General features: G+C 44.0%; 1 protein-coding gene across 9 annotated transcripts in view; it reads right to left on the bottom strand.

Annotated features, from left to right (window-relative positions):
• Positions 1–19,154, bottom strand: part of Plcb4 (phospholipase C beta 4) — a 376,936-nt gene extending 357,782 nt beyond the window's left edge. For 8 of the 9 annotated variants that reach the window (XM_051144709.1, XM_051144703.1, XM_051144707.1 and 5 more), the window contains exon 1: positions 18,828–18,910. The gene's annotated coding sequence lies outside the window, so the exon portion shown is untranslated. Of the gene's footprint in view, positions 1–18,827; positions 18,911–19,081 lie in introns of those variants that run through there. The other variant, XM_051144704.1, reaches the window with a different exon arrangement.
• Between the last annotated feature and the right edge of the window lie 200 nt (positions 19,155–19,354).

Raw genomic sequence — 19,354 nt, 5'->3', positions numbered from 1 at the left:
ATCTCTACCAAGTGATTCATACACCCTTCAGGTAAGAAACACACGGACGGTGTGAAAAGATGAAAAAAACATTAAACCAAGTGAAACAAAAGCGAAAGCAAGCTGAACTGGCTGTACTGAGGCACAGTGGCCATGAAAGGAAGAGCTATGGGAGACAGAGAGTGGCCCTGCCTGGTAAACAAAAGTCCAGACTGGAAAGAAGCTCTGCAAGTCTAAGCCTTTACTTATCTTACCCACTTCACAGAGATGACAGTGACATGGCCTGCTTCTGAAGAGTCAGTCCCAGCATGCCCAGCTTACCAGTGACTTCTCCCAATCCCCCTCTTACAGCCTTCTTTCATATTCTGGGGACCACCATGTTGAGTCTTTTTTTTTTTTTTTTTACCAGGAACGCAATATTCTACTTGACCGGACTCATTGGTTGGGCTGTTAGCAACAGAAGCCTTGGAGGACAGGTCTCTGGGGACCAGGACCCAGAGGAGGAGGCCGTGAGGGGTCTGCCCCCAGCTCAACCTCCATAACATGCTTCCTTTGCAGCCATCAACAAATTATTTCAATGAGACTGTTTCCTTTTCCACAGAACGAGGATATTGCCACAGACCTCACAGGACAGACAAGAAAATCTATAAGAAAGGACTCAGTATTGCCCAAGGTGATTTGGCCTGTCAGCGACAACTCTGGGAAGCTATGACACATACTCCTACCTAGTTTGCTAAGCCTCCTCCAGAAGACTACCTGGAGTCCCACACCTTCACAAGACACTTGGGAAACATCTGCTTCCTTCCCAGATACCGAAGTTAAACCTGAGATGACCTCATTCTAGTGTGCTGATGGCTTTGCCTCACTTCACAAGAGCAAAGTGAGCAAAGAAGTGGGGGGGAGGGGAGAGAATCCCAACAGTGACTTAATTCCCATCACTTGCTATGCTCCAAACTGAGTCATGTCACGCATGCACTTTTTCAAACATCCCTTTAAAAAGTTTAACTGTAAGATTTTTTTTCCTTTTTCAAAATTGAAAACAGCAATTCCATTGTTCTAAGCTACAACAACGAAAGAATCATGTCTTGCCTGGGACTATAACTCCACCCTGCAGAATGAAGAAAGATTATTCGGAAAATGAACTGTTTCTGGTGGGTAAATCTGTCTGACGCTTAAGGTAATCCCTAGCCGAAGTGTTCAAGTCTTGGCGGTTTCCTGCATTATTTTATTGGGTAGTTGAAGATGTAACGGGGAATAGATATTTACAATCTCAGTGGGCTTTATCTTTTCAGACCATCGGCCGTCCTAAATGCCAAAGTCACAGTCAAGGTCAGTCACTGAGGAAAGTAGGTGTCAGCAAGGTAGGTGACGCCCATTTATGCTGCCTCACATAGCGATATGAAATTTAAGACTAAGGCAAAACTTGATAATTAATGTTAAAAAATGCATTGCTTAGATACCAATTATAGAAACCGCAGGATGCATAAAAATCCAAAGTAGGATTTAAAAAAGAAATGAACTAAAAAGAGGTGTGGAAGGAGGGCCAGTGCCCTTTCTCCTCGTCTTATGCATCAGTTTTGGGGCGTGGCTAGGAACCTACTTGTGCCACCTACTGCAAGATTCTGACTTAAAAGCTGGAGCTTCACTGGGACTGAAGAGGCCACATGGCTTACGCTTTATTCAAACAAATTCAAGTGACCAAAGCTGCTCAAGGGAGTTGCCAAGGTTTTATACATATACCAGAAGAAGCTCTATGTCCTAGCTTCTGTCTATGACGTAGCTAAACGGGGCTCTGGGTGTAGTGCCTGAAATGAAGTGCATCTTGCCTACACTATCAAGTGCTCTGTTTCTTAGCACTAAATACAATACTTTACAAACTTGCTCAAACAGTAATGTTTCATAAGCTCTCCGTGTATTCCTTTGTAATTTAATGCACAATACGCTTTCTATATATGATACCTTTACAGTCAATCTTTATATTTAAGAATACACTTAATATAAATCATTTAGCTGGTGTGTTCCCTATTTTGTTTGTTTGTTTGTTTTGTTTTTCGAGACAGTGTCTCTCTGTATAGCCTTGGCTGTCCTGGACTCGCTTTGTAGACCAGGCTGGCCTCGAACTCACAGCAATCCACCTGCCTCTGCCTCCTGAATGCTGGGATTAAAGGCGTGTGCCACCAGTGTTCCCTATTTTTTAACCTCGACTCCACAAATGTTTTATTTCTATATTGTCAATTTGTGTAGAAGTCATTAGATAGAAAGCCATGCTCTCAGCAGCTCCACTCTGCTGTATGTGTGGGTCTCCCCCATCCCCCGCCGATGAGCACCAATCACAAAAACTGGCATATGGCACTTAGTGAAAGTCTTAATTATTCATTCTCCTAACAGAAGACAAAGGGAAATATTCAGCCAATAAAAAGAATTTAAGATATTTTCTAGGAAAAAATGAAACAAAACACTTTTATAAAACTACCCACAAGTACGTGTCATTTATAAAATTATACACTAGACAGTAATTTGAGTTTAGTCATTGTGGAAAATGATTTAAGATCATCCAACATATCTTTCAATTCTGGGATTTCTCAAAGAAGTACGTGCAATTCACTCAGTAAAAGATGGTAAGAAAGACTCCAGCCACAAAACATTAAGAGAGCCTCAAAAAGCACTGTAAGCCAAGCCTTCTGAGGTAAAAGGCCATGCATGTTTGCTTGTGTGGAGCTAATTTCATCATCCTGTTCCCCCCCTCATCGCCAAGCACGCTCCTTTATATAACATTCTCAACAGGAGGCTATAAAGTGCTCGCTCTGTGTCAAGCGTTGTGCAAGGCCAATGACCAAACAGAAAGAGTCAACCTCAGCCCAAGGGAGCTTCGCGTGTGCATGCCTATGTACGTGTGTGTGTGTGTGTGTGTGTGCGCGCGTGTGTGTGTGTGTGTACATGTACATGGGTGAGACACTGAATACTAAACAAGTAAGCGCTGAGCTGTAAAAAGTCACAAGTCCTCTGGAGACAGCACTCATAAAAGGCATTAAAAATGAGTCAGCATAACTAATAACCCATTTCTGCCACTGTACTCTTTAATTATGCGTATGTCCAAGTTACTATCTCAACAGGACCCTGTTATACGAGGCTGCTGTGACTGCTGTAACAAGATGCCACAGACTAGAAGGCTTAGACAGCAGATATGTTACTTTCTCTCAGTTCTGGAGGCTTGAAGTCCAGGATCAAGGTGCAGGTAGCCCTGGTTTCTCCTGGGGACTCTGTCCTTGGCTAAGTCTGCTACCTTCTCATCTGTGTCCTGGTGTGACCTCTCCTCTGTACTCATACAGACGCAGACAGCAGCGTGCACTCAGGTAGGCCTTCTTTTGAAGCCTATCTGTACCGTACATCAATCACAAGACCTTGAATAAATGTCTTAATCACTCAGTGTTCTTAGTATCAAATGATAATTATGCCTACCCTGCAGGACTGCAGAGAGAATGAAGCTGCATTCCTAAGGCCCAAGGCATATAGCATAGACCTAAAAGCACACTGGGTTCTGAGCTGGGTCTCAAAGTAACCTAGGAAATCACACTATAAAATATTGCGGCATTATAACTCTAAAATTACAGCTCTCAAATATTATGACTTTGCAAAGTAATGACTCTAAAATACCACAGAACTACTCCAGTTCTCCAGTATGGTTTCTTGTATTTCCCAATTCATACCTGCTGTTTGTCACTTGAGTGCTTTAAGCATGCGTGTGTGCGTGTGTCAATCTGTCTTTCAGCCTATCTACCTGTCTGTGAATGGGTGTGTCTGTCTGTCTCTCTGTCTGTGTATGTTTCTCTGTGTGTGTGTGTGTGTGTGTGTGTATGTGTATGTGTCTGTCTGTCTGTGTGTGTTTCTTTGTGTGTGTATGTGTATGTGTGTGTGTGTCTGTCTGTGTATGTTTCTTTGTGTGTGTATGTGTGTGTGTGTCTGTCTGTCTCTCTGTCTGTGTATGTCTATCTTCCTGTATATATGTGTATCTGTCTGTCTATGTCCACGTACCACATTTGTATGTGTGTCCGTCTTGTGGGGTGTGTATATATGTTTGTGTGACTGTCTGTCTGTCTGTGTCTCTCTAAGAGGAGGACATGTGTGTGTGTTTGTCTTTCTGTGTCTGTGTGCCTGTATGTGCACGGGTATGTGTATCTGCTCCTGTATATGTGTATGGAGTGTGTGTGTGTGTGTGTGTGTGTGTGTGTGTGTGTGTGTGTGTGTGTGTCTTCCACTCTGAAGGTGTCAGGTCTGTGGGAAGGTAGAATGAATGTGGGAAGCTCTGTGTTCCTGGTATCTCATTACATTCACTTCTAGGAAGAAGTGGGTAAGTGTCTCATAAAATATTCAAACCACCATCGGGCATGGGGGTACACTCCTTTAATCCCAGAACTTCAGAGGCAGAGGCAGGTGGATGTTTGTGAGTTCAAGGCCAGCCTGGTCTACAAAGTGAGTCTAGGACAGCCAAGGCTTCAGAGGATCCCTAGCTCAAAAAAAAACCTAAAAAAATAAAAATAAAAAAATATTCAAATCAAATATCTTGTTGAGATAGGAATTATTCCTTCCAAACAACTGATGTTATCATTTCTCCCACAAAGCTGGGAGCAACTTGGTTTGGTAGAAAGAGAAAGATTGCCAGAAGGCTTGGCAGACATCTGCTACTCTCAGTCAAAGAGTAGACTCCTCCTACTTCTCAATCTTTATGAGAACCCTGTGAGCTTACCCTGTTTAAATCTAAACTTAGAAAACAAGAGTTGGCCTGTAACTGAACAGTTCAGAGGAGTACAGTTACACCGAGGTACCATCAGGCTGGGGACTAATACCCGAGTCATCTGTATGCTTCAAACTCTTCCTTTTCCCTGGGAGACTGAAGAAATCTCCACACACGCTACTTATGACAGATGGAGAGGAGCTTTAGCCAGTTACTTTGATTCCTTCAGAGGGAACAGAAAAAGGACAGAATGAGGCCAGGCTCCTGATTCTGCAAGGGCCTCGCGGGTCCAAAAGATGCTAAGTAAAAGGAAAATATTCTGTGCATTTCTAACTGCTGCTGCAGAAGTATTTTCTCAGCAGCTGCAATAACTAAGTTACAATCCTCCTAGATATTGTCTCTACTGAAACTTAAATAATGATCTATTTAATAATTAACATTCTCAGCAGCATTTTAAAAATACAAAGTAAAAAGAGATTTGCTAAATCAAAAAGATGTGAATTGAAAAAGATGATCAAAAAAAGCTGTCAAACACTACCACCCCACATGTGAGGAGGGTGGACTCTCAGTTCAAAAGCCATTCTTCAGAGTAATCCAAACCACTGTGAATAACATGGTCCCCCAACTCTGGAGCACAAAAGACAGTCTTTCAAAAATAATATTTAGTGGACTATTCCCCTTCAATTAAGTATATTTCTATTTGGCAGTGATCTATTCATGGGTCTTCACGGTCCATTTTGAAAATAAAATGTAATGCAAACAGAAAGCACAAAGCATTTTAGCTCACCATGAACCCAACTAAATCAAATAATCTCTTTAAATAAATAAAACAGTTTCTCCTGAATTCCCTCCAAGTTTGAGATGGGGAAATTTCTCTAACTTGGTGCTATAAGGAAATACACTGTACCGAAAGCAAGCATTATGTATTAAAACTGAGCTCATAACACAGAAAAGACAACATGAGCGTGTGTCCTCCAGAAGTCGATGACAAACTGTCTCCTGGGACACCTCTCTGGGTGTGGTTTGCTAGTTTAACATTGGTTTCTGTTGAAGAAATGAGAAACACAGCGTTTTCAGATTACTGATCACCTTTCCAAAATGGTTATTCTGCTACTTGTCAGCAACCAGGAATTCTCCTATAATAAGTGTATAGATGACGTCACGGGATTAACTGTGCCACTCCTCTGCCTTGCTCACTCACTGTTCTTCTAGTTTACTCCGCTGACAGAATTTTCCACGATAGCATTTAATACTCACTCGTTGAAGAGATGCTGATGTAGTCCCTATTATGTACCCACTTTAGTTTTCTTCTATGTACAAGAGTCGTGTTGTAGCCAAATCATGCACAGTTGGCATGGAGACAGAGGTACAGCACTCACCTGTGCTGGGGTGGGAACCAAAGATGGTTCTTAAGGATAAAGTCCCCATCCCACCCCCAACTCCAAGTCTATGAAGATCCGGTCAGATTCAGCCATGGGGAGGGCCAGCCGTTCAAAGTCAGTAAATGCATAGCACCCACAGAATTTATGTTCTTGGAGCTCAATACATCTTAATACTGGTTATACAAATACAAAAGTTAAGATTTCATTGTGGTGTTCAGACTGAGGATGGCTTGCATTCAGCAAGTTAGGGAACCCAAAATTAATCCTGAAAACACTAGGGAGATGTGGAAAGGTTTTATAAATAATGCTCCGAGGCTTGTTTTGTGCAGATTTCCTTAGCTGGTGTGAAGGATGAAGTCAGAGGCAAAGATGTAACGTTATGAAGGGGCTGTTGTTATGTGTCTTTTCCCGCAAACTGTAAACCCCCAAGTGCAAGATGGAATAAAGACCAACACTGTTGTAAGGCACACAGGACTGGAGGAGGAGGGACAGGCAGTGGATTATACAACTTGAACAAGCAGGCCTTGAAATGATAAGGATACCATTATGGTTACCCTGTGAGTTAGAACCCTTGGTCCCCACCTGTTGGTGCTATTTGGGGAGGACGGCTGTAGAACCTTTAGGAGGTGGTTCCTAGCTAGAGGAAGCTGGTCACTGAGGAACAGGTCTCGTGAATTCCAGGGCAAGTTCCAATCTTCCTTAGTAGCAGCAATGCAAATATGCAGCCCCACACTCCTGGCCGCCCTGTACCTGCCAGTTCCATCAAGCCTTCCCAGGCAGACAGGACTGCACCTTCCCAAACTGCAAGCCAAGATAAACCTTCCCTTCTGTAAATCATTTCTTGTCATGCATTTCGTCATAGCAACAAGAAAGCCACTACAGTCATGAACTTGGACAGCGGCATCAAGGAAAGAGAAAAACAGACAAAGGGCAATCAATGGGGGTGGACTCACCAGATAAGCAACTCGTTACCCTAAGATTTAGAAACTGGGACAAAACATACATTTGGATTGAAAGTGAGAGTTGCTGTTTGGGGCGTTCTGACCTGCAAGTACCCACAGAACTTCAAGGTCAAGATCTCTAGCCTACAAAAGATAACATTTGAAGCTCAGACAAAAATGTACAGCTTCGGGAGTTTTCAGTCAACAGTAAGCTCGCAGAAGGGTAAGAGCACAAGAACCATCTCCTACAGAGAGAGTTTCGGAGTGAGGAGCTGATTGCCAAACAATGCAGAGGCTTCCAGAGAAGACCAGAGCCAACTGCCAAGCAATGTGGACGCCTCCAGAGAACACCAGGTTAAGTGCTGCATGGTGAAGGTCCTTCTCGAACCTTTGCCCAGACACACAGAGAGAATGTGGAAGACCTTGGAAGCAGGGACTTCAAAATCTACAGTAGTAACTACAAAAATGAATCAATCTAGCAAAATCTGTTTACTCCGAAGCGTTGCACCTTAGTTGCTGCTTCTGGGACCACAGTGCTGCACAGGCTAATAGCCAGTGTCTTGGATCCTTAAACTATGTAAAGAAAAACAATTCGTTCCTGCCGTCTGCCTTTAAGAGTCTAACCAGGTTGCACTGCTCGTTCACAAAGAACAAATGAGCAAACACAACAGACCAGTCTGCGCCTCTCGTAACAACAGGACCAGAAACGCCAGAGAGCAGACGAAGCTGCTGTCTGGTGTCTCACTGCCCTGCTGAACAAATGAGAAAATGCAGTTTGTTCACATCTACGTAGTGATACTAACAATTTTGTTACACCGACTTCTCCGAAGGAAAATTACTGCTAATAATTTAATTTCTTCTGAGTTTCTTTCCCCAGGTACCTGACATTTTAGATTAAAAAAATTTTTTAATAAAATATTAAAAGCAAAGGAATGGCTTCCCAGGTCTCCAACTTGACGATGACAGACATTATGAATCCTTTTTCCCTCTAACCCTAGCTCATCATTTAGACATACCAAACTTCCTATTCTATGGTTTTACCCAAGCAAAACAGTCTATTCCGAATGACGCTTAGCTGTAAACAAATGCTACCCCAAGGACAACCACCATCTTACTGGTAGCAGCCGTGCGATACTATGGGACAATCTCAACTTTCAATTTAATTGTTGTAGCTAGAGATGTGTTTTCTTTTTCACAAAATAGGCTCCAGGTTTTCTGCTCTAACCTCACATCTGGCCCATGTGCTTCCTCTAGGCGGGGAGCAGCCGAGCTCTGCCATTCGATTCCTCAGAACATTGACCAACTCTTTCCACCCGACCCAACATGGCCCGGAGCTTTTATCTGGGTTCATCTATTTAGGTGACAGAGGTAGGTATACTCGCATTCCCATTGCCCCTGCTGTAATATTTTCAGGGCCACTGTGTCCCCTACAAAGGCTACAGCTTCTGACTGTTCCTGGCCTCGGTGGTGTCCTTGCCAGGTCACTCTTCAGCACTCACCCTCCTTGCATTCCTATACCTGCCCACATTTCCTAAAGGGCCTCTTTTAGAGCCCTCACCCAAAGGTCTTGGTTTAAACATACTTTCTGGTCAGGTCTTAAGACACAGGTTTGAAGAGTGAGTCTTCACATTGTCAAAGGAAATCGTCGGCAAGCTGTGAAATACTATAAGGTTTCCATAAAACTAGCACAAGATTTTCTTGAATACACAAGGTTTCCATGCCAAGGAAATCCAACTGAATCTTACCATATTTCTACAATTCACAGTGTGCTGTAAAAATAAACATGCAGAAGGCGTACAATCAGGGTCTGAGTGTCACTGCCAAGCTAACCAGACGCTTGTTTTAAAAATGGGTGTCTGGAGAAACAGATGAAGGATGCAAGCCCATATCTGGGAAACAGACAAGATTCCATCTTCCTGCCATGTACTTCCACTGGGATATCCTGACCACGGCACTGAGATGCTTTAAGGGTAATTCTAGCTCCTGGAGAGGGCGGGGGCATGCCATCAAATTCTGAAAAGCAAGCAGTAAGTGGACTGACAGTATTGTTAATAATCACCATGATCAAAACTGCTACTTCTGAAAGAGGTCAATATCGGTGACCTAGATTCACAGTGTTTTTTTTCCCAATAAGTCTTGAATTGAAAATACAATGCAATTTCTAACATAGCTCTTTGTCTACAATTCATTTTTCAAACAAATGACAATCAACTTTGGGCACCCACTAAAGAAATTCAGTAAGAGAGCATTGTCAGTGATCCCTTCAAATCTGTTAGAAGATATAAGGGATACCCTTCTTTTTTCCCCTAACTTTCATTGTAGGCTTCTTTACATTTTTGTTTAGTTGGTCTGGATTGGGTTTGGGGAGTTGCTGTACCGAGACTAGGTCATGCTTATGTAACCCAGGCTGTCTCCAAACTCAGCCACCTCTTGCTTCAGCCTCCTGGGTGGTAGGCTCACAGATAAGTACCACCAACTCTAGCTTACAGAGGACTCTTTGATAATTCTATACAGCTGTCGCTCAGCAGCTGCAGAAGTTTGGATTTCTAGGACTCCCCGGATCCTCAAGCCCCTTAGATGAAACAGGGTGCTGTTTGTCTACATGTGCTCCCTTATACATTAAATCATCTCAGTACTTGTGACGCCTCATAGAGTATAAATACTTATAATACTGTACTGTTCAGGAAATAAGCATCAAAAACTATCTGGGAATAGAGCTCAGCTGTCCAGTGTCTGCCTGAAGTAGGTATGCGCATGCTCAGTACAGACACTTTTCCCCCCAAACAACCTTTAACTGCAATTCTTTGAAAACAGGGACTCGGAAGCCACAACATGGCGAGCAGACTATATTAGCAAGTCTGAATTTGCCAATTAGCCCAGATAGTCATTTTTTTTTTTTACTTTTATCTGCATTTATTTTATGCAGAATTTATTCCCGTGCCATCAGTTTTTGTTTCTTCAGTTTCTTCTGGGACATCTTCTTCTTCTGTGCCACCTCCTCCTCGGGCTTTGGAACGTGGAGTTGGGAGGTGCGCCCAGGCCAAACAGTGGGGCTGGACTCAGGGTCGGTGGCCAAAAAAGAGTGCTGAATTTTTGCTGCACACGCTGAAAAATGCGGAAAGTAATGCTGAACTTAAGGGTTTAGATGTAGATTCCCTGGTCATTGAACACATCCAGGTGAATAAGGCACCTAAGATGCGCAGATAGTCATTTTTAACCCCCATATTAATTTAACTGTCCAGGGTCAGTATTGATCTGGATTATGCATCTGCCCTGTGGGCCCTGAGTTCTCTGATCACAAGTTCATGATGCTTATGATATATCCCTGCTGGGAAAGGTCTAGAATCTCAAAGCTGACCAAAACAATTAGAAAACAGACTGTTAATTCTGGTTCTACAAAGTAACTCTTTCTTAGAGGGCTTTCACATTATCACCTTAACTAGAGAATACTTTCTTATTAAGAACTAGAGTTAAGGGCACGATTTATTTCTGAAGTCATTTCCGGGTATACAGCATATAATTGAACTAGTAAAGCCATGTAGCTTCGGCTGAGCTTCAGTTAGAAGGTTATGTGCATAACCTAAAGTTCTGTGCAACAGAAATTCCACCAGGGACCTTTTAAAAAGGCAATTTAATAGTGTATTCTCTGAATTTTAAAGGTGCATAAGTCTTTCTGACCAAGTACTTCTATATCTTGGAATTTAGTAATAAGAAATTTTCACACATATTCATGCAGACCAATGAGAAGAAATCTTCTTTCACTGTGCAGTCATGAGAAAATGGTTTAAGCACTACAACACTGCCTGTCTTACCAGACTGTATACAGTGTAACAAAGGTGAGATAACCAGCATGCAGACAATAAAATTATCATGATACACCGTTATGAAGACAAAGCAAGTCACAGGAAAATAGATGTGGCTTGCTCCAGTTTACATAATAAGAGAAAGCATCTGCATGTATCTACATCATCTACAGTATGATCCAATTTATATAACAAGGAAACTAAGTATATGCCTTTGTATATGTAAATGAATGGACAACGGGGGGGCGGGGAGAGACACTTGAAGCTGTTGCCAATGGTTATATCTGGTGAGGGTGTAGGTGGGGAAGAGGACTCTACATATTGCTTCTGTATTTCTGCATTGTCATTTCAACTGGAACATATTAGTGCATCGTTTACATCATTTTATAAACCAGTGAAAATGAAACCTTAAATCTCAGAGAGGGCTTTGGTGATCTATGCAATTAACCGAGCATCGATAGATACAGGAGAACCCCATCTCAAAGGACCACACTTTCGTTCGGCCCAAAGTGATCTCCCACTGAGGAGCGAGAAGGGAAAATTAGGGTGAAATATTCACCTGCAGAAACAGATCTAAATTCCCTATGTTCAAGATAAATAAAGCAACCGTCGCTATAGGGAGAGACGTCGCATGAGCTGCAGAATTCAACCAGTGACAGTGGCAAGAGAACCTCTATGACCCCATAATAAGGGAAGTCACTCATTTCTCTGTGCTAAACTGATCACATCTCAGACCACTGTCGAGAAACAAGACAGAAAACCATGTCTCACCTTTCTCAACCCTGCATATTTGTCAATACCTTAGAAAATAGGGTGAGAAATAAAAACCATATAATCAGAATCTAAACTCTGTACTCACTCAAAATAAAAGGCTAGACAACAAATTTAAAACCTCCCCCTTAAAATAATGTTTAAAAAAAAACAACGAATAAAACCAATGGCATTTTCTAGGGCACAGTGCATGTGAGAATTTACACTTGACAGGATAGACTTGGGAGCTTTTAGGCTGACCTCCTGCCACAAATGTGTCCAGTTTGGCAACGGCATGGGTTGTGTGCATGCAAGTGGAGGCCAGAGGTCAACCTCTCATGTTATTCCTCAGTTGCAACAACCTTAAGTTTCGGTTTTTGGGACATGGTCCCTCACTGGCCTAGGGACCAATAACTGGACTGGGCTTGCGGTCTAGCAAGGCCCAGGATCTGCCTCTCTCCACCTCCCTGGCTCTAGGATTCTCTGGGATAACACCACTGTTACCAGCCTTGTTACATGATTCTTGGGCTCTTAGGCCTTCGTATTTATATTGCAAGCATTTTAGCAACTGAACAATCACCTCAGCTCAATTTCCAAGCAAGTTTTAGTTTATTTACTTATCTATTTCATGTGTGCGAATATTCGGTCTGTATGCATGTCTGTACGCCACGTACATTCCTGTTCACCACAGAGGCTAGAGACAGCATCAGATGCCCCAGAAACTGGAATTACAGATGGTTGTAAATTGCCACCTGGGTCGTGGGAATCAAACCTGGGTCCTCTGGGAAAACAGCCACAGGTCTTAACCATCCCCCTCCGACCTCAGCCAAGCACTTTCAAATGGGGGAATTTCAGATTCCCTATACTCTTGTAGTCCGTGCTTCTTTTTAAAAATGTGCATACAAAATAAAATAAAATAAAATAAAACATGCATACAATGGCAGACTCTTCTGGCAGCTGCTCCTGGAAAGGGACACACATAGGCCACCACACCTAAGGTCCCTGGCACCCATCGACAACACCTAGGTATGTTGTTTACCTGGCCCCTGAACCAGCAGTTGGAGAAGCCCCACTGAAACCATAAACCTTTGCCAGGTGAAAACTCACCCTTGAGAGCTGATCTTACTTTTAATTTTTTTTTTTTATTGATTATTTGGAAATTTCACATAATGTACATTCCAGTCCTCCCAGGCCGACCCCTCACCCTTATGATCTCTCCCAAAACAGAAGAAGAGGAGGAAGAGGATGAGGAAGAGAAACAGGAGGAGAAAGAAGAGGAGGAGGAGCAAGAGGAGGAGGAAGAGAAAGAGGAGGAGGAGGGCGAGGAGGAACAGGAGGAGGAGAGGAGGAGGAGGAGGCTGAAGTTAGATTATTAACCTCGCTCTCTCGGACTTCCAGCCAGTGCAAGCAAGTGTAGAGACAAGACCGGGAAACCAGGCTTTATCCTCAAACGTGCTATTCTGATTCCACCTTCACAGCAGTTGTCAGAAGTCTATCAGTTACATCTTAGCCCAGACACTTAAAATAACTGCCACACCATGTTTTATGATAAAAAGTGTCCTTTCTGCAGCATGTACCAACTACAGGGAACATGGAACTATGGTCTAAAAGTTGGAGTTCTGGGCTAACATACTGCTTGCCTATAGTCTCAGCCTTTGAGAGCCTACCAACAGGAGGATTTGCGGTTCAGAGCCGACATGTGTTGCATAGCTAGAGCCAAAAACAAAACAAAAGGGTTTAGGTGTCAATCTACTTGGATTTCAATCTCAACTCTAAGCCCATCATGTGACTAACCTCCCAAATATAAGTTCTCCCCAAATGTAAACCTAAGAGACTGTTACCACTCCTTACCGTCCCCTCCCCCCCACCCAACACACACACACACACACACACACACACACACACACACACACACACACACAAAATAAGTGTCTGAGAAGATGGAATGAAGTAGCACACTTCAAGTTCTCAACAAATAAATGTTTAGGTTTCTTGTTTCCCCTTTACGGTTATTATCCCTACTCAGTGTACAGAAGTTGAATATCCCCGCTAATGCCCATGGGAAAAGAGAAAAAACGATGTGCCCCTAAACATCAGGGGTCCCCAAATGCTTCTCATGGATGTTTCTGTCCTCCCAAGGCTAAATTGCTTAATATGATCTCTTTTTAAGCCTTACTAGGGGATGCAGAGGCCCCAGGAATAGCATCTGGCTTCTATATCACAGTTCAAGGCCCTACAATCACAGAATGTTAAGGCTATTAGAGCAGAGTAATGTCCCTATGCCTCTATCCAAAAGCAGTCACAGGGTGAGGTGAGTCCAGAGGAAGATCTGGCACCAGAAGGTGGCCTGTGGGGATCGCTAGAACTTTCCTTGATTGCAGGATGAAGTTCAAGGATCCTTTACACGTTTTAAATCAGCTTTCTCTGGATGGCCTTTAAAGAATAAACCAATATCATCTGCCCTAATAGAGGAAAGTAAGACCTGTGGGCAGCAGTGATCTTAGTAGCATCAGTGGAAGAAGGGGCAGAGTGGTTGTCACAGCAACAGGAATGCCAGCCCCAGCATCAATTGTCACCGTGCATCACCAACCTTAACCATGGGGTTGGGAGGGTTTTCTTGAACACCAGAACCAACCAAGGCCCTGATTGGATACTCAGGGCCACACATCCAAGACAGGACATTGTCAGGACTTTAAGACATCAATATATACTGCTGAAGGCCAGCCCAGAACACAATTCTCGACCTATCCATCCAGCAGCTGTGAGGGGGATCGTGTCTCAGGACAATGTTCTTCTCAATGTGGGGGTTAGGCGCCATGTTTTGCAGCCTAGTGAGTCCTCTACGCTCTTCTAAGCATATTCCAAATGTGTACAATTAAATACTACTTATAAATACCACAGAAATTAATCTTATTAAGATAATAAGTTTTTAAATGAACTCACATTGGGCTGGAGAGGTGGCTCAGCACTGGTTGTTCTTCCAGGGGAAGCAGGGTTAGGTTCCCAGTAACCCCTCCCCACCCCCCCACCCCCCAGCTAACAACCTTTTGTAACTCCAGCTCTAGAGAATATAGTGCCCTCTTCTGGCCTCCGGAGACACTGCACATGGATGGTACTAACACATCCATGCAGGCAAAACACCTGAACACATAAAATAAAAACAAATAAATCTAAAAATGGCAAACCATGAACGGCTCTAGCATGTGCTGTAACTGTCACTTGGAAATAATTAAAAAGTAAAGATCTGCCAACTGTATTCATGGACTATGTCCAGACCTCAGTGATAGAGATCTGAGGCAAAGGCCTCTGGGTCTAGGTGAGAAAAAGAGCTGTCTAACGTAAATGAGTGTCCTGTGACCTGTCTGAACCAGTCGCTTAAGGTGAATCAGAGTTACTCGTTCTTCCAGCTTCTGAGGAAATGGCTACTTTAGTTCATTCATACGAAAGAGCCAAATAACATCCTTTAATTGTTGTAGAAGGAAAAGAATGCTTTAAAAAGGTGATGTACTAAAGTAATGATCTGCCTGTCCCTTTCAGTCACTAGAGGTGGGATTCCCCAAGGGATCATGTGACAGGGCCTGTGGGGGAAGACTCCCAGAGAAGGGGAGAGATAACGCTCTGAGCTCACAGGGTATATAATATTCTCACTGCGTGTTTTGTAAACAGTAGGTGTCAGTGGTCTTCAGCCATGACTCCCCTTCGGAGCCGCAGTCCTGTGCACCTAATTTGTCTCCATAAAATAAGGGAGAGAAAAGGTACAGTTTCACCGGGAGAATTTTATTTTTAACTGGCCATTCATTCTGATCTCCAGGCTAGGATCTGAAAGGGAGGGCATTACTACTACCCTCTAGGAACTCTGGTTACACCGTCCCCAGAACAACAGCATCCAAAGGGCAGAAAACCAGGCCAGGCTTGCAGCTAGAGAAGCTCGCACTCGCACTCGTGTGAAATGGGTTTTGCAAATAAAGATCACACTGGGAGGATGTTTTGAAAGCAGGCTTAAATATAAGGACAATGCAAGAGTCTCACTCATCCACTCCCTGGCACATTAATACTGGACTCTCCCCACACCACAGGCAAAGTAAAGTCATGCTTATACTTGGTGGAGGTCAGGAATCAGAGGCACGGACACTCAAGGAAAAATGAGTAAATAGTATCACAGCACGAGGAAGCAGTTTTACTTTAGAGGGTGAGGCTTTATCGAAGGAAAAACTATTACCCAGAAAAACAAATACACAGGAAGAGAAGCAAGGTTATTCTACACCCTGGGTACTGGGGGAAAAGGAAACACGGACATGGACCACACTGGGCGTTAGGGAGTATCCTTGCAATCAAGGTTAATGTCTGAACATGAGCCACACTACCCGGTGCCTGCCCATGCTGGGAGATGGCCCTATTTCTGGAGACGTGGGTAAGTCTCTCCCACAGACTCACTCACTCAGAAAACGAAAAGTAACTATTCTGGATGTAGACTGTCAATAGCGGTCAGCAAACATGCTCAAGGGTCCTTGATCTCATTCTAAGTATCAAACGCAGAGCTTCTTGCTTTTACAAAACCCACGGTGACTGTGTTTCCAAATCCTATGCCGCCCCTGCTAATAAACATGCAGTTTTGTTCTTACTCTGGAAGTGGTCACAGATGACATTAACTGAGTTCTAATCTGCCTCACAATTTTCATTTTTCAAGTAATATTTATACTTCCCCCAAAATATGAGTTCATTATTAGAACATTTGTTGGAAGTGTGAAGACTACAAAAATTATTCCTTCCTGTAGCGCTATTACCTAACTACTCTGATCCTTATATTCGTAATTTATTTGCAGCTTAAGATTTAAAATTTAAAAATGTGGCAGCTAATTATTAACTTTATAAAAATCCACCAAAAACTATTCATCAGTTCTAACATTTGAGTTTGATAGATGCACCTGGAAAACCGGGGTTGGCCATCACACTGTCCCCAGAAGCATATATCCCAGCTTGTGACATCTTAGCCTGCCACCATAATGGGCTCGCATACAACATCCCAGCTGTGTATACATCCAATTCCATTTGAAGGATACATAGACATGAATGCAAGGCAAGCATTTGGCCATTCAATTACCAGTAAATCAAAATTTAAAACAAATTAGTAGTAGCCTAAGAAAATAACTTGTTTATTAGAATTACCAAATATTGTGCCGTGCTGCACAAATAAGTAGTATACATTTATCTAGAGGCAGCTGGGTCATTCTTAGAAAGAAAACAAACAAATACACTGGCACCAACACTAAATGGTCTCTATCGGAAATAAAATGAAATATTTCAAGGCAGATACGAACTTGTAAAATCCACTTCTTGAAAAGCTCTTTTGAAACCTTGAAGGGCTTTTATTTTCCCGTATTTCCCTATCTGATATGACAAAAAGCACACACAGCCTGGATTGAGGGGCACGTAAGTTTCACACCATTCACATTTTAAAGCGCAGAAACACAAAGCTTGCAAAAGAATATTGCAGAACGAAGCCCTTCTGCGTGGGTGTGCATTTGTAAAATAAAAGTAGAATTATTCCAACAGATGTAAATGTGCTCTCTGTGATCAAATGGAGTCTGTGAAATTCTGTTTTGACAGTTACTTGTAAAACAGCATTTCCATGGCGATTAATTCAGAGCTGGGTAGTGATATCGTCAAAGCTAAATCAAAACTAAGTTCTGATGGCTGAGTAATACATGTTGGAGGGACGCACGCCCAGTGCCTTGCAGCACACTGTCACCTGTAAAGGCATACTAGTTCTGTCAGCCAAGTTTCATGAGCATAAAAATGCTCAGAAAATGCCATTCCATTTTAAAAGTAATTTTTTTTTCTTACGGGGGCTCCCCCAGGACACCAGTCATTTATTAAATGTCTACAGTGTAAAAAGATGATATAATAGATCAATACACCACTTAAAAAATATGCAAGACTGTTCTGTGGGGGGAAATCTAGATTACGTAACACAGACAGTCAGGACTCTACCACATGGTCCTGGTGCGCTAGATTTCTGGTCCTCTGTATCATTTGTAACTTAGGCTATCAAAGTTGGGAGGGTTCAGAACATTCGGTTCTCAGTTCAAACACATCCTCTAAAAACCATCATTCTTAACAACACTGAAAAGATTAAGTAGAAATTTTACACACACACACACACACACACACACACACACACACACACACACACAATCTTGCTATCCTAAAGACTAACTCGTCACTTTCTGAGCTCTTGTGTGAGTCTGCCCAGGGAGTCACTGGTTGCTCTTCCTAGGTATCTTCATTTCATGATATGATTTCTCTTTAAAGGAGAAATTCGATTCCTTTTCAAAGCATTATACACCCACCTGCCTGTGCTTGGGCATTATTGCCAACCAAACCATTCAACATATAACTCCACAAATGGATAAATTAGATGTATGGACCACCATCCATCCCACCTCTACTTTAAAACATGGCGACTGCCCACAAATGTTTTGCCCCAAATTAAATCTCAAACACCTTGCTTGAGAGCATTAGGAAGAATCCCTATGGGAGTTTGGGTATTTTTTTTAAAGTCATATCCCAAATACATACATATTTGTGGAAATATAATAGACATTTGCCTTTCTTTTTAGAGAATGCTGGTTTTATAACTCTACAGTTGTTCAATTGGAGAATTCTGTTTTCACACTTTGATTCAGGAGTTTACAGAGTCTAAACTCAGAAATATTGTACAATATAGACAGTATCTAATTGACAAAGAAAAAGCAACTTCAAACTTCTGAAAATAAAGCAATCTTCTTTTACATGCTTTTTAGGAGGCCCAAATACTGCCCTGAAGGAGCGCTTAGCCTGTCAGTGTCAAGTGAAAACGGTATATCGTTCGCAAGCTGTCCCCAAAAGACACTGAGGATGCACACGCACATACATTTACATGCGTTGCACAGTGCCAACTATTTTCCAACCAAAATAATCATATACACGTCGAGCCGAGCTATTTCTAGCGCAGAAGAGGGTGAATGTCCGGGTAGGCAGAGGAAACCAAGTAGCAGATCATTGCCAGGGAGGCGGGCGGCGGCGGGGTCCCCTGCCTCCCGCGCTGGGAGCCTCTCACCCCGCACCTGCACCGGGTCCCCGGCAGGGCATCCGGGAGCGCGCGCGCGCGTCCGGGACGCACCCACGGGAAGCCAAGTAGCCTGGCAGGCCGGGAGTGGCGGGAGCATCGCCAGGCGGGACCCGAAGAGCCTTCTCCTACCTGTCACTTCGATGGGAGTCGCTGCCTGGGATGCGGCCGCCGCCGCCTCCGGGAGCCCCGCTGTGTGCGCGCGCGCGCGTGTGTGTGTGCGCGCGTGTGAGAGCTTGTTTGCGGCGCGGCTCCTTAGCCACTCGCGCGCCGCCACCCCCTCCCCGCTGCCGCCGCGGCCGCCGAGCCCCTCCGGCGCCGCCCCGCCCTCCGCCGCCTCCGCCCCCACCCCCACCCCCCGGCCTGCGCCTTTCCGCAGCGCTCACCTCGGCCACCCGCTGCCCGGGGCTCCGCCCGCCGCTCCCGCCGAGCCGTGCGGCTCCGGGCCCGCCGCCCCTGCTCCCGGCCGCGACACTGCCTCTGGAGCCCAAGCCGTCGCCTCGCAGCCCCAACCAGCCCGGGCTACGGAGCATGCCCAGTGCGGCGCCCGGCGGGGCTGGGGGTGGACCGGGGCCGCGCGGGCCGGCCGAGTGAGGGGTGCTGGGGGTGGGGGGGCTGTCCCGGGGTCGCTGCCGCCTTCTCGGTGCAGGGTCTGTGCG

The sequence above is a fragment of the Acomys russatus genome, chromosome 4 (assembly GCF_903995435.1).
Source record: "Acomys russatus chromosome 4, mAcoRus1.1, whole genome shotgun sequence".
In the NCBI taxonomy this organism is placed as follows: Eukaryota; Metazoa; Chordata; class Mammalia; order Rodentia; family Muridae; genus Acomys; species Acomys russatus.
This window is presented reverse-complemented; position numbering and strand designations above follow the sequence as displayed.